This window comes from Ambystoma mexicanum, chromosome 10 (assembly GCF_040938575.1).
Source record: "Ambystoma mexicanum isolate Mex_15411 chromosome 10, UKY_AmexF1_1, whole genome shotgun sequence".
Taxonomy (NCBI): domain Eukaryota; kingdom Metazoa; phylum Chordata; class Amphibia; order Caudata; family Ambystomatidae; genus Ambystoma; species Ambystoma mexicanum.
The window spans coordinates 922232805-922253836 of NC_090932.1; the positions used below are offsets into that span (position 1 = coordinate 922232805).

General features: G+C 48.6%; 1 protein-coding gene across 2 annotated transcripts in view; it reads right to left on the bottom strand.

Annotated features, from left to right (window-relative positions):
- The window catches only part of USP13 (ubiquitin specific peptidase 13), a 748772-nt gene that overhangs the window by 602058 nt on the left and 125682 nt on the right, over window positions 1–21032 (bottom strand). The window lies entirely within an intron of this gene.

Below are 21032 nucleotides of genomic sequence, written 5' to 3' on the forward strand. Positions count from 1 at the left end.
CGCAAACTGCTGAGCAATGGAATGTAACACGTGAAAATAAAGAGAATGCCAAACGAACAGAAGGATTCCTCATAACGCATGTAATCCAAGAGGCACAGGCCCAATGAAACGCCCATGGAAGTGAACGCAAACAACTAGGTTCCACGGGTTTTGCCATCCAGTGATTTAAAACACAGGGAAAGAGCCGTGCAGAGGAACAGCAGGTAAGTGAGCGGCAGAGGTACGTTTGGATGATGGGGGGGGGGGGAAGGGGAGTGGAGTGCAGGGGTGATGTACATGATTATTTTGTTAGGGGTATTTCGAATTCGTCATTATCGAATTTGACATTTTCGTATACGAAAACATCATGTACATCCTAGACTTGTCACACTGGCTCGACACAGAGACCACTTATACTTGGTCACTGCCAGCATGGTCTCAACCTACTGACATTTGGGCACCTTACAGGAACCATCTGTTAAATTGATCCCAAAAAATAATCTAGACTGATATAAAGCACAAAGAGGATTTCAATGCAATCTGTGGGGCCTAGTATGGTAATACTTTCCTAGGTTATTACTGTTCTGCATGAATAGGACAGGAATCGGTGATGCTGTTGGAGCCTGTAACTGCTATTCTGAAATTTGTTGTCTTTTAACAATAATAATAATAATAATACAACACATGTTTAAAGTTCTATTCATATAATAAAGAAATATAAAAAAGATAACTCTTTGTTGGTCAATTGATGATTCTAAACCGTTTTCAGTAGCACTTAACGACATGGGAAACGGAGAGAGAAAATGAATCTGACTTAATAAAACTACATATGCCATTTTCGCTATGCTCTGGCCGGCTTTGAAATGAAATGCTCTCTTAGGTTTGGCTGCACTGTGCTAGATTGTGCGACTGCGCAACTGCGTGTCTTGTTTAAGCTGTAGGGACTTGCTGTGCAATGTTGGTCTATTAGGATCTATGTTTTTTTTTTTATCCCCAAACGCATCTTTGATAGAAAAAGTAAATTGTGCCTTTTCTGTACATCTTCCATTTGCTTTTACTTTGGTTCCCTGACCACAATCACGCCTGTGTGTACTTCCACTTCCCCACGCACTGAATCTAAAGCGAACAACGTCCAGCCATTGTGTTTTTCTTCGTTTTATTCTCCCTTCCCAATTTTAACAGAACTGTTTTTTTTTTTTTTATTAAGGGAGTTTTTCTAATTTTCGTTTTCTTTTATTTATTGTGGGAACTCGGACATCATGTATTTATTCATTCATATTCTTTTTAGGGCACGATGCCAGTTGTATTATACTAGCTGGTTGGGTCGCGTTCCGTGAGGCTATATTTATTTTATGTCATGTTTATCATGTCGTTTCACATTAATGATAACTCTTAAACGCTTTGAAGCAGCCATACAGTTGCAGGTAGGAAGCACTCTACTCAAATAAATAATACACACTAGCGGCACACAGACCATGATAAGGACTAGAACCCCCGAAGGAGACCTGCAAATGTGAGCTGGTAACAGACTCTACGCCCCGATGGATCCAAGGCTGAGGCGGTTAGACAAGGCTGCATTATGCAGATTTATTCCCATAAGAGCACGGCCTGAGCTCAGGAGCAATCCTGCCTCCCGCACCATTTCAACAATCCCATGAAGAAGTTGCTAGCAGGCATCAAGAACTCTGCGGAAGCCTGGTCTAGAGCTTTGCTCTCAGAGGAGAGACAGTTCAAATCCAACCCTCATAAAAATCCCCGTAGTTCCTCCGAGATTTCCGATATTTCCTGTCCCCAGACCCTGGCAGATTGTGCCACTCCAGTCTTAGGGACGGCTCCGTAAATATCAGTGGGGATGACGAGTGCCCCGTTTTATTGGGATGGGATTTGAGTATTGGCCATTTACCTGCAACCTTGTGGTTGGGATTCAGAAGTTAGCTAAGAAGGTCGGCCCAGATCCAACATTTTCTGATGATGCAGGTAGGAGGGCATTAGTTCCCCTGTGCAGGATTTCAAAGCACCTAGGTGATGACACCCAGGCATTGTGGAAGGTGTATAGCTCTGACTACACCTGCGCCAAAGACATACTCACTTCATGAAATCATTTGACACAAAAGGGTGCCAGGCTGTCAGGGCACACAGACGGACACACAGCTGCTCCTTCTCCCCCGACCTACTCTGTTTGCTGCAAATTCACTTCCACCTTTAACACCTAGTAATCAACAGAGTTTGCATAGGGTACTGCGGGTATATTATATCACTCTAAATGGGTACGTATTTCTATATTTTGATAGCCCAACTCCCAAGAAAGGCTAATTAAGTCTAACATGACATACGACACACCACACAGAGCAATCTTTTGAAAACTTTTTTATCATCAAGGTGCCAGGCTTTCTTTTTCTTTTATAAACTTTATTTAGTAGCAATGTGAACAGCAGAAATGCATTGGAAGCATACAGTGATTACTTCAAACAGTGACCTTTCGCCCATAGCTCCCAGCCTTCCAACATATGGCCATCCGTGTTCACAACATTTAAAGTTTTAAACAACCGAATCTCCGGTTCTCCCCCCTACAACCCATTGCAGAAAAGGGGCCACCTGCGCTGCCACTAGATAACGCATAATCTCTGGGACCCCCAGGTCCACCAGTGCGGCGGGTCAAAACAAGACCGTTCTGGGTACTTCTCCTTCCCCAAATGAAGTGCAGAATCTCCTTCTGTAAAGTTTTAATCGGCTCGGCTGGAATCCGGATTGGGAGAGAGCTCACTCTGTACGGAACTCTAGGCATTAGAGTCATCTTTATGGCTGTTATACGAGCAAACCATGAAAGTTCCTGCATGTCCCACCTACTAAGATCATCCGTTAAGGCCTTGAGCAATTTCGGGATATTAGCCCCATACAATTGCTTCCCGTTACCAAGCTAATGGATAGTTCTTACTACATTCTGCACTTGTTCAGGGTCTTCAGTGACATTAAGTGCTTGCAACTTAGTGTAGTTGATGCAGAACCCAGAATTATCTAAGAGGGATCCTCTTGGGAGTGAATTCACTGTATTCCGAAGTAATAGTAACACGTCATCTGCATTTAATGCAATTTTATGTGTGCCCCCTTTAGCTATAACCCCTTGTTTCTCAGGATCTGTCCTGACTGCCTGTGCCAACGGCTCCGTAAATATCAGTGGGGATGACGAGTGCCCCGTCTTATTGGGATGGGATTTGAGTATTGGCCATTTACCTGAAACCTTGTGGTTGGGATTCAGAAGTTAGCTAAAAAGGTCGGCCCAGATCCAACATTTTCTGATGTAACTTTAAGAAGGTCCAGTCCAAACCATAGAATGGTCTAGTAGCGTCTAATGCAAACATGGACATCTTTTGTCCAGACCTCTGTCCCCAAATTGCTTCATTTACTGCTCTCCGTTTGTTATCCAGAGTGTGTCGTCCTATAATGAAACCGGCTTGATCAGAGTGTATGAGCCCTGGCAGTACCCCCATTAGTCTCTGGGCCAGAATCTTTGCATAAAGCTTAGCGTCCCCATTGAGTAACGAAATAGGGCAATAGCTAGCACATTCTGGCAGATCTTTTCTTGGTTTCAGTACTAAGACGGTAGCTGAGGGTCCCATATCCCCAGTAACTACCCCAGTCTCCGTTATCCGATTTAATAATTTGGCTAGAGGGCCGACTACTATATTCTGGTACGTTTTCTAATATGCATTCCCAAACCCATCAGGCCCCGGGGTCTTGTTACCTGCCATAGATCCTACAGCCCAGCCAACCTCCTCTTCGGTTATTGAGGCTTCCAATAGTAATCCATCTTCCTGCGAGGTCTAAGGCAGTTCCGAGCCGCCCAAGAAGGCCTGCTTGCATTTGCCATCCAAGTTTTCTTTTTCGAGATACCGCGAGAAGAAGGTCTGCATAATGTCTGTTTTCTCTGGTTCCCCTCTTAAGTTCCCCTGCCGAGTTTTTCAATTTGGTAATATAGTTTTTAGCCCTTTGCTTCCTTAGTTTTGCTACAAGGAACCAGTTGGCCTTGTCCCCTTTTATATAGTATGTTTGTTATGTCTGAATAAGGAGTTGTGCTAATCTCCGCAAGATGTGATTCTAGTTTCGCGCTTGCCCTCATTAGAGCCTGCAGAGCATTCTGAGACCCCCTATTTTTGTGTTGCTCCTCCACTTCTTTCACCTCCTGTTCCAACCCCACCTTCACAATTTCCCTCTCCCCAAGAAGTGTGCAGTTTGGGCGATCTCCCCTTGCATTACGGCTTTGCTGGCACCCCAGACAGTGCACCAGTCCATCCCCAGTGTGTTGTTATCTTTAAAATAGCTTTAAGGTTGTTTCCATGTTAGCTCTTAGCGCTAGGTCCCTTAGTATTAATTAATTCAGCTGCCATGGTCTTCGGATCTTTGGGATTAGCATCATTGGTTCTGCCTGGAGTTTAACCGCTGCATGATCCGTCAGATACCGTACCCCAACTTGTAACTTGGGGGGTGAATGTGTCCGAGACCAGGATCATAGCTATACATGAGAAGCCTCTATGTGCAGCAGAATAGTGCGTATATGATCGGTCTTGCGGATGGAAAAGCACCACGTTTCTATGAGGTGCAACTCTCTAAGCAAGTGTACTACTGCTTGTCTGTGCTTGCTATCATTGAGGGTGGCAGGGAGCATTTTGTCCATTGAGGTGTCCATTACGCAATTAAACCCCCCTCCCCCATCAACACCTGTCCACACACCACCCTGTTAATTTACCAAACAGATCACTTAGGAAATGGTCCCGTTTCTCATTGGGGATGGATGTTGTAATCATAGTGACCAGTTGGCCCATCAGCTGCCCTCCCAGGACCAGGTAATGGTTTCTCAAACCGCACCGCCTTTGCAATTATAATTCCCACTGCTCTTTTCTTCGTACAACTGGATGCAAAAAATTGCGCTGGCAACAATTTATGTCTCAAGTGGATTTCGTCCCCAGGGAGCAAGTGAGTTTCTTGTAACTACATCACTTAGGCGTGCATCTCCATCAGCTGCCTCAGGATGGAGTGCCTCTTAACTGGCGAGTTTAGGCCCTGGGTATTCAACGAGTCAACCGGATCTCAGCCATGGTCCATTTTCATACCTGTGTGTTTTATGGGAGCACAATTGGTTCCCCTTTTCCAGCCTTGAGAGTGCCTCTTATTAGCCACCACCCCAAAATGATACCTAATAGTGTAAACAAACTTTCCCCCCACCCCAAACCCCAACGTTGTAAAGTTTGTATCTACCCTCAGGGCTCTATCTCCTAGCCGGGATAAAAGGACTTACTTCCCACTCTCTCCCGTTCCCAACCCCCAAGTTGGTATGATAAGCACACTCTTTGGGTGCGGCCCAGCATGATCTCCCGCTCATTTGGAGTGTCCAATAAATGGTGGAACAGCGCCAGGACGTATTCCTGCAGGTCGGTGTCCGTAATAGATTTGGGGAGCCCGCAAATAAGTATGTTGTTTCACCGGGATCTATTTTCTGCATCCTCCTGCTTAGTCAGAACCTGCTCCATTTGTTGTTCCAGAGAGTTAACTTTTTGCGCTAATACGTCTTGTTCACGCCCCTGTTCGCTCCCTGTGGTTTCCACCTCGTCCACCCTTCTCTCTACCGCAAGGACATTTTTGTTAAGGTCTGCGATTGTTTTGGCAAGGTCAGCCACGCTCTCTTTAATGTCCTTCTTGAGTTCCTGTAGCCTAGCCATCAGGTCCAATCTCCTTGTTGGCAGGTTGTCATTTTCAGACTGCAATTGCGCTTCTCTGTTTCGGACCCCTGCACGAGTGCCTTTATGTCCCCGGATGTGGGGCCTTTAGATTTGTTGTTTACTTCGCCATATCAATTTCTGGGGGGGGAGACTCTTTTAGAGCGAGGTGTTGGCACCAGCAACTTTATCGGGGTCAGTTGCTCACAGAGAATGAGCTGGGCCCCCAGCTACCTTTCAAACTAACCACTCTCTCCCCTTGGTACGCCTCCGGATCGACCTCTCCTTGCAGATTAAGGCCTCACTGCAGTCTTTCAAATAAGGAAACCCACAGGCTAACGCTTGCCAAAGATCTGACATTAATATTTGGGCAGGCATGCCCGCATCAACTGCAGTCCACAGAGATCTAATGCTTGGCCACTGGGAGCATAGGGGCCCCAATCCTCCTTTCAGGATCCCATGGGAGCACAGTATGCTGGATTACTGACATGAGCATTTGTTCCTTTTCCTTTATTTATTCATCCCTCATGGCATCTCTCCGCTCCTTGGTCCCTCACGCTACACTAGCTCTCACTCTTTCGGAGTAGGGGGATTGGGATGGAATGGTGAGCACAGTTCAAGCACACGAGTGTGCAGTATGTTGGCAAAGCCCCCCCCCCACACCTGACAGGTGGGCTGGTTCTTCAGTGCTCCCCCGCCCTGTGTTCCTTGTTGTTATGTCTTCCTCCTCTTACTGTGGCCTCACACCCCCGGTCTCTCCCTCCAAATGCTCATGTTCTATTTTCAGGACCTCAGGCGAGCCAGAAGTTCCCTAGGCAGTGCAGCCATCCTCACCGCAGGATTCTGCTCCAGCAGGGGTGACGGAGCAGCTGCAGCGAACCCATGGCTGCTCTCAGCGGGTTCCGCTCTGGCACTGTGCACCTCAATTTCGTGCCCGCTCTCAGAGCCGAGATGCCGGTTCCCAGCTCGTCCTGCTGTTGCCGGGGAGGGGTTTTTGTCCCCTCTCTGCTCTCGCTTCCCTCAGGGCCACGTTCGTATTATGCCGCGGCCGTTAGGCAGACCAACGGTTTCCAGCTGCCATTTTATCAGGCACCAGTCGGGATCTCCAGTCGGCTCGTTCTTCGCCCCACCAGGGACAATCTGTACCGAAACGTCATGGAATTTGTGCCATTGGTACCGCCGTCATATTCCTGCTTTTGATCAAATCATGGCCTTATTCAGGGTTTTTTTGGGTGTCAGGAACGGCTCGAGCACAGGAGGTCAAAGAGGCTGCATCCGACGGCTTCCCCGGCTAGCCACGTCCTCGGTGCCAGGCTTTTTAAATATTGCTATATTAATTTGGCCTCTCCGTTTCATTACCTTCCGTTACCAACATAATTCACATTTAAACACAGGCAATTCTTAACCAGGCCACTACTGGCTCAGTTTAGGCAGTCCCCCAGAATAAAAATTTTGGAGTTTGATCTGAATTACAATGCATAGAGATGCCAAGGAAAATAAGCCACCAAACGTCCAGGACTGCTCAAGAGTGCTACCAAGGGAGCAAGTCACTGGTGAAAATGTGAATGAATAAAGCGATGCATTCTTTTGGAGCATCTAGCTTTACATTGAGACAGTCTCCATGTCTTGTGTTAGGTGCTGTGCATTACAAACCGCGTCACACATTCACTTGTTCTTTCTCATTGCAAACAGTTGAATAATATGTGCCACACATGAAGCAGCAATGCAACTTTTCAGCTCTTCTCACTTTGAAATCAGGCAGTCTTCATTTGCCTTCAATTCTCCCCACAGATAAAAAAAGAGGAAGATAAGAGTACAGGAAAGTGAGCAATAGATGCTGCAAAACAAGGGAGGGAGGGGTGCAACATGGAAAGAATGTTTTGTGATATCATGGCTGTGTGTCTGTCAAGCTCCTCATGCATCCAACATAAAGTTACAATTCTCCAAATCGTCCTTGAAAACACAATCCTATTTACAAAAGAGTCTCACACAAATTATCCCTACCTGAGGCGGACTTAGAACAGGAACTCCGGGAGGTAATGCAGAATACGATAACCGACTCTGGGGCAAACTTCACAGAACTTATAGCAAATAGTAGGTGTAACTTAGAACTACTCCAGACTACAAAGGCAGAGAAGGGGCTACTATATATGCAGCATAAATACTATGTAAAGGTGAACAAAGCAAACAGGCTTCTAGCGTGGCAGCTGAAACAAAAAGCAGCATCACAAACTATACTGGTGATAAAAACAATGCAGGGGACTAGGGTGACCACGTCGACGCAGGAAATCACCACTTTGCAAGAAACATATCTACACTCGGTCTGACTCCAAAAGGTCACTCCTATGGAACGGGAATATCTTGATGCCGATATCACTGTCGAGGAAGTCCAAGGTGCGATAAAGGACCACCGCCTCAATACGTCCATAGGCCCAGATGGCTACCCTGCCATAATCTACAAAACTTTTCAGACACTTCTGACCCCCAAACTCACAAAACTGTACAATTAATTCGCAACCCAGACCCAATAACACCCACGATGGAACAAGCAAAAATTGTCCCCTTTACCAAAGCCAGCAAAAGGCCCATCCTTGTGTGGGTCCTATAGACCCATCACCCTAATTAACATTGATGCCAAAATCTACATGAAAATCCTGGCAAACAGATTAGAGGACGTTCTCCCAAAATGAATATGCCCAGACTAATCAGGGTCTAATGGTCCTTTTTGTTACGCACTATGGAATTGATGAGGTTTTAGGCATCAGTTTACAAAAAGTCTGAGCTAATTATAACAATCCGACAGACTTCTAATAAACGGCTAGCTCTCCCAGTCAATTCCGTTAAGAAGGTGTACCAAACAGGGTTGCCCCTTATCGCCACACCTATACGCAATACATCTGGACCGTTTCTCACAAAATTGGATCACTTGGCACAATCGGGGACATCACTTTCAAGGCTAGTGGGAGTACCACAAGTGATGGCTTTCAGAGACGATATGCTCCTCTCACTGACAGAACCCGAACACGCGCTACCAGTGGTGATATGAGAAATAGAGTATTTGGTGCTGTTGCAGGGTTGAGAATCAACATTTCCAAATCAGAAATCCTCAATCTGTCAGCAGAGGGGGAATCATGACACAGCCTAAACAAGTCACTTCTTTTTAGTGGTTACCAGAGGGCATAAAATTGCTAAGCCGCACAATTTGTTTTTAGCTTGTGTTTTTGAAAAAATCTTTTCTTTAACCGAAAGGAAGTGGACCCCAGTCTGAAAATTAGCCATAGACCTTTGTGCTGCTGAAAATTCGAGAACACTGTTTATTCTTTCTGGGGCAAGATCAGATGCATCGCCAGCCCCCAATATTTTACAGAACAATGCTTGGACATATTCTTTAAGGCTTTCATTATCATACATCATTTGGAATACCTCTGATACGAACATTATTTAATAAGCCTGAATATTGAACTCCTTAGTAGCATGACGTTCCTCCAGCTGAACCATCTGCGAGTTTCATATGCCCGATCACAAAGGGAGACCTCGGCCTCATCAACCCTTTTTTCTAATGCTCGAGTGATTTTGTTCCAAGTAGTAAGTGAACTTGTTCAAATCCTGTTTACAGGATGCAACATGTTATGTTAGGTTATTTGGCATTTATATAGCGCTTTACATATCATTGGTATGACCTCAAAGCGCTGGTAGGTTGAACGCCCTCAGGGACCGCAGTCCAGGTCAGTTGAGAGATTAGGGTGTCGAAGGGTGCTTGGGTGCACCAGTTAAGTGTGCAGCTGATGGAATTGGTAGCTGCATCCTAGCATTAGGTGTGGTGGTATTGATATTAGTTCAATGTGTGCAGTCTTGCGGGTGGACACCAAGACTGGGTTCTCGCTGAGTTAGGTCTGTGAGCTGCTTATGTGTGCCGGTAGGCCGGTTTGTCGTGGGGTATAGCTGCGTTTTATTAGACGGATAAGGTGTTCATGGGATAGTGTTCGGACGTGAGCAGTTAGGCCGAATAATTAGAGGGGTATAGCTGCACCCTAGTTGTGTGATGATGTAGAGAGTAAGCATAGTGATATGAAATGATAGTTCATCTATACAGCGCCCATACTCAATGCGCTTTAAACTCCCTAAGACAGAGGAGGGAACAAGGGAAACACACAAACCATGCCAACAGGCTAATATTCCCTCTTCAATCTAAATTTGGCACTTGCGGACATTTACAGTCTTGTCTGCATGAGATACAGACTAGTGTTTACAGTTCTATCAGGTGAGGCTGTCGCTTACATTCATGGTTCTCTCTGGTTCCGGTGCAGGCTAATGTTTACAGTTCTATCTAAATGTGGAATTGTTAACATTCACAGTTCTATCTGAGTGTAGCACTTGCTAACATTCATAATCCTTTCTGGTTGCGGCGCCGGCCAATGTTCACAATTCTATCTCCATGTGGCCATTGCTATTGTTCACCGTTCTACCTTGTTGCCCATTGCCTATATGGAAGTCTAGAAGCTTTTGATGGATTTCAAATTCAGTTGCAGGAGGGTCACTGGATGTCTCACCAGCTGCTGCTCATGTTGAGCTAGCTGCATCACCTGATCCACTTGATGGGTATACATCCCTTGAAGATTCTGTGTTCATTTGTTTGAGGCTGATCTTGAATCTTATCTGTTTCTGTTGATCAGCCTATTTTGAAAATAATCATGGAACAATTTTGTGTTAAAAAAACTATCTAGGTGCCAAACAGTATTATGTTGTAGGCACTGAAAGGTTGGAACAGATGCAACCAGGGAAGAATTGAAGTATGTCGAAGTAGCACTTTTTATAGCACTTGCCAGATTACCATTTCCAATTGCAGGTAGGATACTCATAACTCCAAGCATCATTATAGGCATGAGGGAACTCTAATAACGAATGTGGGAGTTCAAAGATTAAATCTATTTAGGGTTGGCCACGTCAGCTAAGACACTGTTCGACAGGATGGTGGCTCCCACTGATAATGCAGCTGTAGTTAGGCCAATCTGGAGAGTTTAATCTACAGGCCATCCTATGCTGTTTATATTATGTTATGCTGTTAAAATGTTGTACAGCGGATGCCCCTACGCACTTGATGCACCAGAGAGATTATCATTCGGTAAAGCAAGTATCCTCCTGGAATCATAATAAGGGCGTGTCATGATTCATGCCCCTCATGTCCCCAGCCCTCCAAGATGTCAGGCTGGAGCCAGGCCACGACCACCTACATGGCCCTCAAGGGCCTCTCCATCCCTCCAAAGACCCACTTGGAGTCAGACCTGGTGCTTGTGGCACCAGACTCACTCACTCCTATAGGATAACATTGGGGATTGGACTTGTAGTGCATTGATGGGGACAAGATGGATGCCTCCACATATTTCGGTTCCCAGACCTGCATGTGCGGTCTAGTCTTTTGGGTGTGGTTCAGCCCAGAGACACCTGGGATACCCAGAGACTATTTAAGTCACACCCAGGCTGAGAAACATGCTTTGCGTTTTCTGCACCTGAAGCTTGACACTCACCGTGTTTGGATCGGTCTCCAGTAGGCCTGCATCTTTCTTCTGAGCTCAGCTCCTGCAAGAACAAGAGCACTGTTAGGAACAGCCTTACCTTGCGGCGCTTCTGCCCATCATTCATCGCTCCTTCTGTTCTGCGGGCATCTTCGGCGGTGTCATTCCCATCCTGGCACGCCTCTTCCTAAGGAAAAGGGAAAAAAACAGAAAAAAGGCAATAGTAAGCATTCTGCAAATCTTTGCTTATTTTTAAATACTGTACAAGCTTCAAACGCTTACCTGAATCCCAGCCGCTCTGGGGGAACTCTGTCTCCGGAACTTCTCATCCATCTGCAAGAGGGAAAAGACACTCCAGGTTAGCGTGGAAACATCTAGGGGCGCCGCATGCCGCATTTACCCACCGCATTTGTTCTTCATAACCGGCATCCACGCTGAAAATGTTGCGGCACCTAAAAGACACATAAAAAGAACTCAGTTCAATGCGAATACGAAAGGGGTGCATCGCGCATCGCGCTCTCACCCACCTTCAGCGCTACTCATCACAGCACCACGCCGCCATCCCCGGACCCTGGCCATCATCTAAGGAAGGAAAGGAACGAAGTTAGAGAACTGTTCAAAAGACTCATTATACTTACCTGTCGGACTCCTGCCAGTGAAGTAACTAGGCAGCAACGAGCCTGCATCAATCAACGCGCCCCTGCGCTGAAAGCAGGACGGAGAGCACACTATCCAAGAAAACAAGGTGAGCTGTGGATCAAAGGGAAGGGTTGTACCCCGGGGAAGAAGGGGTTCAAGCGCGCAGACAATAGGGAGTTAAACTCTACCAATCCTATGTTTCAGGCCCAGTCTCGGGTCGAATAGCCTCCAGGGAAGGGTTCGAGGTCGTAAGAGGTCAGAACAGGCTGAGTGACGTCCCCGTGGATACCAGGTGAGCGTTACAGGGAGCCCAAATGTCCTGGTGCAATATATCTTGGGCTCATGTTAGGAGTGTCCTCTCCACACTGACCAGCACAGAGAAGTGAAAATAATTGCTGTACTCCCTTTGGAAGGCTAAGCGTCTTGGTGCCAGCAAATTTCTCAAGCACTGGGAAAGACAGGAGTGTAGGACAACCTTGCTACAGAGAATCCATAGCAGATGTCCGAGGGCCACAAGCAGCAGGCAGCAAATAAAGACTGCTTGGCTCCAGACACAGCAGCTGGACAGAATGTGGGGCCATGTGGGCTCTATGCAGTTTGCCAAGATGTGACCGGCTGGGAATCTGCCTCTGCAAGCCCAACGTGAGAAGTCTTGAGGGCAGCGCCATACCACCAGAGCGCCTTGCTTTCAAAAAGAGCTGGCAAGTATACAATGAGGAAAAGCCTCTGCGCTCCCAGCGCCAGACCAAACACTCAGCAGTGAAGCACGCCTCCCCTTAGGTAAGTACAAGGGCTGGGGAGGAGGGGTTGGGGCTTCACCATACCCTTACAGGTCAAAGAATCAGCCTACATACCACCAAAGGAGTCAGTGAGCACAGAGTCGGCGGTGCACCCCTTCCCAATGCGATGATGGAAGTTGTGTTTCAAATCCCACTCGAATTTATTTAAATATTTCTCACTTCACGCCTGGGTCATCACCCTCTGACTGGGGGGGAGTGACGAATCCTTGGATGTCATCCCTTCTCCCCTAGGATGAGCCCCTTTCCCATGAGGGCAGAGAGGTGAGGCCGCTAGCCAAAGTTCCCGTGGGGGTGCTGCTCAGCAGGTGTGTCTCATGGGGAGGGATCCCACCTATGGGACTGTCACGGCAGAACGTGGTATGTCCAAAACATGTCCTCTCCTTTCTCTCCCTCGTACCCTGTGCCAACTTCCATAATTCCCCATACTTACACGTGCTACTGTAGGGTAGATAATATGGCCTACCTAAAATGTACTTGGACAAGGAAGAGTTGGGACTTCATATTCCAATCATATACAAACACTGGGACGAAGAAGACCACATGTAGCCCAATAGAGGAGGAGAGCACTAATACTGAGACGAAGAAGGGGTGCAGATCAATACAGATTGCTCTGTAGAACAGACATGAGCGGTCTAGTTACCTGAAAAAAAGTATTCAATCACTCGAGATAAAAGGGGAAAAATTATGCAACTTGCCAGTTCCTCCCCTGAGACAACACGAGCTGAAGGGATCGCCTGCATAGGGAGAAGCTGAACGTGCAGCTGCTGACCGGAATTCGACATGGGAAGTCATGACAATCCTACCTGCTCCTAGAAGGTCTGAAGCGCCCAGGACGGATGTCACGCTTACCTCTGGTGCCCTGCAGGAGTGCCTGGTCCGGTCTGTACCAAAGCGTAGCCCCCTCACTGGCTGCCTTCACCCCGACGCTTGCCCCAGCCACTCCTTCCCCCACTGGTCGACTGGAGATTAACTCCCAGAAGACTGAGGTTGGGAGTGTCCTGGGTGGTTTCGGGACTTTGGGGCTGTATTGTTCTGGGGGTCAGGGTGACCCCAAGTACAGGGTAAGTATAAGTGCAGTACTTTCCCTTCTGCCCCTCCCCTCCAGACCTTGGGTTGGCTGGCTGGCGCAAAGCGAGCACTGCTCTCCGTAATGTTTGCGACTACAGTAATGGCCCTCCGGTCCGTTTAGTCCTCCAGTTACTTCACTAAAGGTGCGTGGTCCAGGCTGGCTTGCGACACACAGGATACGACGGTGAACAGGTAAGTCTTGATTTAATTGTGAGAACAGGTGAGTCTTGGTTAAACATGGTTAAACACGAGTGTCCAACTTGCTGCGCTGGCACACTTGGTCTGAGCTTACTTTCACAATGTCTTTGTCTTTCTTCTTCACAGGAGCGGAGCGACTGAAGGCCGACACCGCTACGAGATGCTGACGGAACAGAGCTGGACTTAATGTGCAGGTGAGCACACTAGGCACTGGGAGGGTCGGTGGTCAAAGAACGGAATGAGATCTCTCACGCTGTTGCTCTGCCTTCCAGGTGCGGTAAAGACAACAGTCGGAGAAGCAAGGAAGAACCAGGATGACCAGGCGATGACGAACCAATGTCCAAGATGAGCAGCCCCACCAGTGGACTCCGGGCGCTGTTCGGAAGAAACAAAAATGATCACAGAGACAAAGCCTTTACGCGAGGGCGTGGAACCTCGTTCAGGTGAGTTTCCACTGCTTCCCATCCATGTAAAGATGTCTGTAGATGCACTGAGAGCACGAGCGGTAAGCAAGACACTGTTCTTGCAAAGAGCAGAAGAAACACTAAGTACAGGGTGTAGTCCAGGGTGTGGTTTTATAGCCTGGGGCCACGGCCCTGTCAGCGTTAGACTGCCAGGGGCGTTGGTTCCTCGCACGTGCTCGGCGCTCCTTTGCATGTGTCGGGTGTTCCCTCTCTCTTGGTCGGCACGCTGGTGCAGATTGCGGCCTTGCTCCATTCTACCCGCTTACGCCAGCCAGCCACCATACCTGGCCACCACCTCCCCACTCTACCATGGGGGAATACCCCTCTCCCTTAAGCCCAACCGCGCTGGGCCCGCAATGGGATCGTGACAGCACTCCCCTCCAATGCCCCTCCAAGGAGGGCCACCCCGGGTCCTGGCTTGTTGGGATGGTTGTGGTGAAATCGGGCTACTAATCGTGGGGCATGAATGTTTTCTTCGGGTTCCCATGTCCTATCTTGGATACTATACCCTTTCCAATACATTAGGTAATCTAAACGCTGTCTGCTCATTTTGGAATCTAAGATGTCTTACTTCATATTCCTTTTCCCCCCCTAGGACCTCTGTTGGAGGAGGGTTAGTCAAGGAATTTCGGGTGCCTGGGTACACAGGCTTGAGCAGCGATACATGAAAGACTGGGTGAATTTTCATTGCTGATGGAAGTTTGAGTGCAACAGGATTAATGACGGCTGTCACTGGGTAAGGACTGATAAACTTGAGGTGGAATCTTTTTGGGCCTTTTAATCGAATATACTTGGTAGAAAGCCAAACCCTGTCGCCCACCTGGTTCTCGGGTGCCTCCTTCCTTCGTTTGTCGGCAAATAATTGTTGGGCGTTCTTCGTGTCGCGTAGGGTTTGGATGGATTTTTTGTAAGGTTTCTTGGATGTTGGCGTGTAACAATGTGACTGCTGGCATTTCCAGATCCGTGGGTGGGTTGAGGGCTGTGGTCCATGGGTTTCGTCCATAAAGGAAGTAGAAAGGTGAGAACCCAGTGCAACTATGGATGCTGCTGTTGTATGCATATTCTGCTGCCCAAAGAAGATCTACCCACCCATTGTCGGCTTGAGGAAACATACACCGCAAATACTGTTCCAGGGTTTGGATTCGTTCTCTCGGTCTGTCCATCCGTTTGCGGATGGTGACTGGTGGAGAGCCGGATATCAATTTGGGCCTTGGTGCAGCAGTGCTTCCAAAATTTCGATATAAATTGGCTTCCTCGATCCGAAATGATGACTGGGGGGAAGCCATGTACTCAACTATGTTGATTAAGAAGGTATGCGCAAGGGTGCCTGCGTTTGGTAGGCCCTTCATTTCTATGAAGTGCGTCATCTTGGTCAGCAGGTCCACGACCACCATGATGGTATTGTACCCATTAAACGGGGGAATTCTGTGAAGAAGTCCAGGGAAATGGTGTGCCATGGGGCCGGCAGTATAGATAAGGGGTGGAGCAACCCTGAAGGTTTGGTTTTAGGCGTCTTGCTGCGGGCACATACATCGCAAGTCTTGATATAGCGAATCACATCCTTTTGCAATGTAGGCCACCAATGTTGCTGAATCTTTCCTAGGGTTTTGGTGATTCCTGGAGTACCCGCTGTTAGGGCGTCATGGTAGTTATGTAGTATTTCATCTTGCATTCTGGGCTCCGGGACATATAACCTTCCCTGGTAGGGTGGGCGTGGCTACGAGGGCCATGTAGGAGGACGCCTTCTGGAGGAGCTCCCGAGATCCTGCAATGATCCGGGAAAAAAGTGCGTGAAGACGGGCCGTTGACTGCTGAAAATACACATGCCAGTGTGTGAATGATTGGGCTACGTGTGGTGAACTTCTGGACGGTGCAGGAGTGACGGCGGCAGAGATCGGTGCGGAAGAGATAAGGAACACCGGAGACGAAAGACACAAAATGGCCGACCAGGGTCCGGAACAAAGGAAGAAGCAGGCCGCACGGTGACCCAGCGAAAGCGGCGCACTGAGTGCACATTTGTCACTTGAGCGAACTATAGGTCCCCTAAGTCATGTCGAATAGAACGGTGAGGCCGAAGGCGAAACAGCCCACCCTAGACGACTTTACTAAGATGTCCCCGGGTCAAGACATTACCAAGAGCAGGGACAAGCTAGCTGCGAGCGGCATGACGACTTTGAGCGCTAACCAAGAAATCCTGGCTGCGATTGCGGACCTAAGGGCGGCCTGGGAATCTAAGCTCGAAATAGCCGTCACTGAACTAAAAACGGCACTGGACCTCAAGGTCGGAGAGGTGCAGGAGGACGTTAACCTGCTCCGACAGGATGTCAGGGCCATGGCAGAGCGCACGGAGTCCCTTGAGAAGGAAGTCGGCCCGAATATTGCGGATTGCGCCTCCCATAAAGTCGAACGGCACGCCCTGATACAAAGAGTGGGCAACCTGGAGAGCAGAGCGGAGGAGGCGGAAGGACGAGCCCGACGGAACAACATCCGCATTGTGGGCCTGCCGGAGGGATTGGAGGGCCACGATCCCACGGAATTCATCGAATCCATGTTATTGCAAGAGATACCCGGAGGAGCCCTATCCCAAGGATTTGCAGTGGAAAGAGCACACAGAGCCCTAACAAGAAGGCCGCCACCGGGGAACCCGCCTAGGCCTGTGATCGCCAAAATTCTTAATTACCGTGACCGGGAGAGGATACTGGAACACTTTCGTAAGGGAGGAACGATCACACGAGGAGCCGCAAACATCACGGCTTACCCGGATTACACCTTGTCTGTGCAGCGTAGCCGCAGGAACTTTGGGACAGTAAAACGGAGATTGAGAGAGGCGGGCCACAAATATATGTTACTTTATCCGGCAAAATTGAAAGTCATTCATAAACATAAAACTTTGTTTTTTGAAACCCCGGAGGATGCCATGGGATGGCTCGATGCGCAAGGATGTCCCCAGGAGTCAGAAGTTCGTACGGAGAAAGAGCTCGGAAGAGATAAGTGATGCATGAAGAAGGTGCCGCAAGATGGCGTGGCACGTGGGACTTGAATATAGTCGCTTGCGCAGCCTTCAGTAGAGAAGGTCAGACTATTGCACTATTTGTCATAAGCACTGTGGTTAATGTTGACTTAACGGGAGCCTTACGGAGCGATTCTCTTTACCCCACAACAGTTCTAGTTAAGTGGCCATTAGGGCGACTTCACCCTACTGAGCTCTGTGCATCGTTCGGTGCTTGCGGGGCTAGATGTGGGGGTGCCTGAGCTCCAGGGATGGAGCTGGGCAGCAGTTGGGGTGTGTGATGTTGGGGAAGGGACGGGTGGGGGGAGGGGAGGGGAGGGAAGTTTGGGTTTTGTTGTGTACATAGTTATGGGGAGTTTGAGCTGGTACAAGAAGCTACGAGTAAACAAGGAGGGCTGTATCTGTATCACGTGGGCAAAATGGAGTCGTTACATGGGAGGCAGGAAGACTCATGAGACATGGGAGACCTTAAGATCGTAACATGGAATGTTAGGGGTCTTAACAGCTACTTAAAAAGGAATAAAGTCATGATGTACCTAAAAAGACAGAGAATTGATATTGCGCTGTTGCAGGAAACACATCTGACCCAGCAAAAATTGGAACTGGTGAGGAAGAAGGGGAGAGGCACGGTAGTGGGCTCTCCGTACTCTGCCTACGCTAGGGGAGTGCTGGTCTGGGTGGCACCGCACGTTCCGCTCCAACTCACACAAGAGGTGGTGGACACGGAGGGCAGGTTGGTCATATTGAAGGCCTTGGTGGAGAATAGAGAGGTGTGCATTATAAATACATACGCTCACAACCAAAACACTGCTATGTATTTTAGGACCCTATGCACTCATCTGGGCGCATGTGTGGGGGGAGCGGTTATTTGGGGAGGGGACTTTAACTGTGTGCTCGACCCAAAAGTAGACAGATCTTATGGGAAGATTGATCGGCCCACCCCGGCGGCTACGGTATTACAGACATTGCTAGAGGACTTTGGGCTGGCGGATGTTTGGAGACTAAAACACCCTAATGAAACACAGTACTCTCACTACTCAGCTCCGCAGCACCTACACACGTGGCTGGATTATTTTTTTGCCACGCCAGATGTGATGATAGAGACCACCCAAATAGAATATAAAGCGAGGGTCCTGTCGGACCACTCGCCCCTGGTGCTGACCTGGCAGCACTGTCGCCCCAGGGCGCGGATACCGACGTGGCGCCTCCAGGCGGAGGCGCTCAGAGACCCAGTCTTCAGGGAAGACATCAGGGATGCGATCTCACAGTACTTTGAGGTGAACACGGGCAGCGTAGATTCAGCGTGTTAACTCTTGGAGGCCTTTGAGGTTGTGTTGTGGGGTGCTGCCATTGCTAAATCAAAAGGCCTGCAGGGTGGGGTCCTAACAGAACTAGAGGAAGCGGAAAAGAAACTGGAGCGTGAAAGCGACAGGGCAGGAGGGGACGCAGAACTGGCGCTCGGGTTGCAGCAGAGGTGCGCGGAGCTTTGGGAAAGGCTCTGCAACCTTAACTACAAAAAGTATGTCGAGAGGCAACATGCAGGTGGGGATAAAACTGGCCGCTTGTTGGCGTGGTTATATAAGAGCGAAACCCCCAGGCCCCCGATTAGGACAATAACTAGAGAAGACGGGGAGGTAGTTGACACCCAGGAAGGAGTCAACGAGGCATTCTTGGACTATTATAGAACATTATATGAGGACAGAGGAGGGGACAATCAGGAAGAGATTAGAGAAACACTAAAAGACATGGAATTACCTAAGATTAGTGATGAAGAAAGGGAGGAACTAGACGCACCAATAACCCTGGAGGAATTAGAGGAGGTGGTAAAACAGCTGCCCACCTGCAAGACACCGGGTACGGACGGACTCCCGGGCGAATTTTATAAAATATATAAGGCAGAAGTACTCCCCCCCCCCCTATGCTAGAGATGTTTAATGAGTCTTTTGAGAAGGGTCGGCTACCGGATACACTCAGAGAAGCACTAATCATGCCGCTCCCCAAGCCCAACAAGCCAGGGCATTGCTGTGGCTCCTATAGGCCGTTGTCAATGTTGAACCAGGACAGTAAGATCTTGACGGCGGTCCTGGCTAATAGGCTACGGAGGGTCATCAGTAAACTGATACACCCGGATCAGACAGGCTATGTCCCCAATAGAAACATAACCCACGACCACAGGCGACTCCACCGGGTGATTGAAGAGGGGAACAGAAGCGATGGGGAAATGGCGGTGGTGTCCCTAGATGCAGTCAAGACTTTTGATTCAGTGAGGTGGCCATGGTTGCTGGTGGCCCTGGAAGAATACGGGATGGGGCCGGGTTATGTTAGGTGTGCAAAATTGTTGTACAGTGAACCACTGGCCAGAGTACGCACAGGATCAGTGATATCTGAGAGGTGGCAACTCAGTAGAGGCACCAGACAAGGGTGCCCTTGGTCCCCGATGTTATATATTCTGGCCTTGGAGCCCCTGGCAGTGTACCTCAGACAACAATATGACATGGTCGGTATTGTAGCAGGGGGAGAGAAACACCTGATATCCCTATATGCTGACGATTTGTTACTGTATTTGCAATACCCGGAGGAAAATCTTCAGTATATTCTAGAGGTCATGGAAAAGTATGCAGAACTGTCCGGAATAGCGGTGAACCCCCAAAAATCGAGCATGTTCCCATTGGGGAGCTACATAGGAACCCCTCTGGAACGATTGCCAGTGTTGTCCGTGCCTTGGGCGGCTGAATCTTTCCGCTACCTCGGAATAGATGTGTATCATACTGTGGAGCGGGAACACTTGCATAACACCGAGGTGGCGGTGAAGAAAATCCGCACAAATATGAAGTTTTGGGAAAAGCTGCCGCTGGCGATGCTCAAAATGGTGGTCCTGCCCAGGCTGTTACATTTCTTCAGTAATATACCATACCTGATACCCAGGAAGTTTTTTGTCAAACTGAACAGCATGTGTAGGGACTTCCTGTGGCAGGGCACCCGCAATAGAGTGGCGCTATGGAAGCTACAGAACTTCCATGATAGAGGGGGCATTAAGCTGCCGAACTTTGAGGCCTATTATGTAGCCAGTCAGTTGCAATATGTAGCCAAATGGCTCTCTGATGAAGAAACTCCTGAATCTAGGCTGTTTGGGCAGGACTGCACCCCGTTTTACCTAAAAGAGATCATCTGGGTTCCTAGACTTGAAATGAACAAACGCCCGGGTATGTTGATGCTTGGGTGGAAGATGTGGCACAGAGCATGCCAACTGATGGAAGACCCGTGCCCATGTTCCCCACAGGTGCCGCTGGTTGCCTTGACTAGGGGAGACAACCAGCTCAGGATGATAATCAGGACCTATTGGGAATCGGTTGGGCTGGCCACATTGGGAGACATATGGCAAGAAGGGGCTATTAAAGAATTTGAAGACCTGGGAGAAGAGACAGGCTTGCATGTAGGCCAATATGTCACGTATCTTAGGCTAGTGCAGAATATTCGCAAAACCTGGCCGGAGACTGTACTGGCGGAAGAACCAGACGCTCTAATGGGAACAATATATGACATATCGGAGGGAGGGCACGAGATCTCTAGACTATATGAGATGGTGATGACCCGGGTGGGGAAGGATTTGACTGGTCTGAGGCTGGACTGGGAAGTGGAGGTGGGGGCAC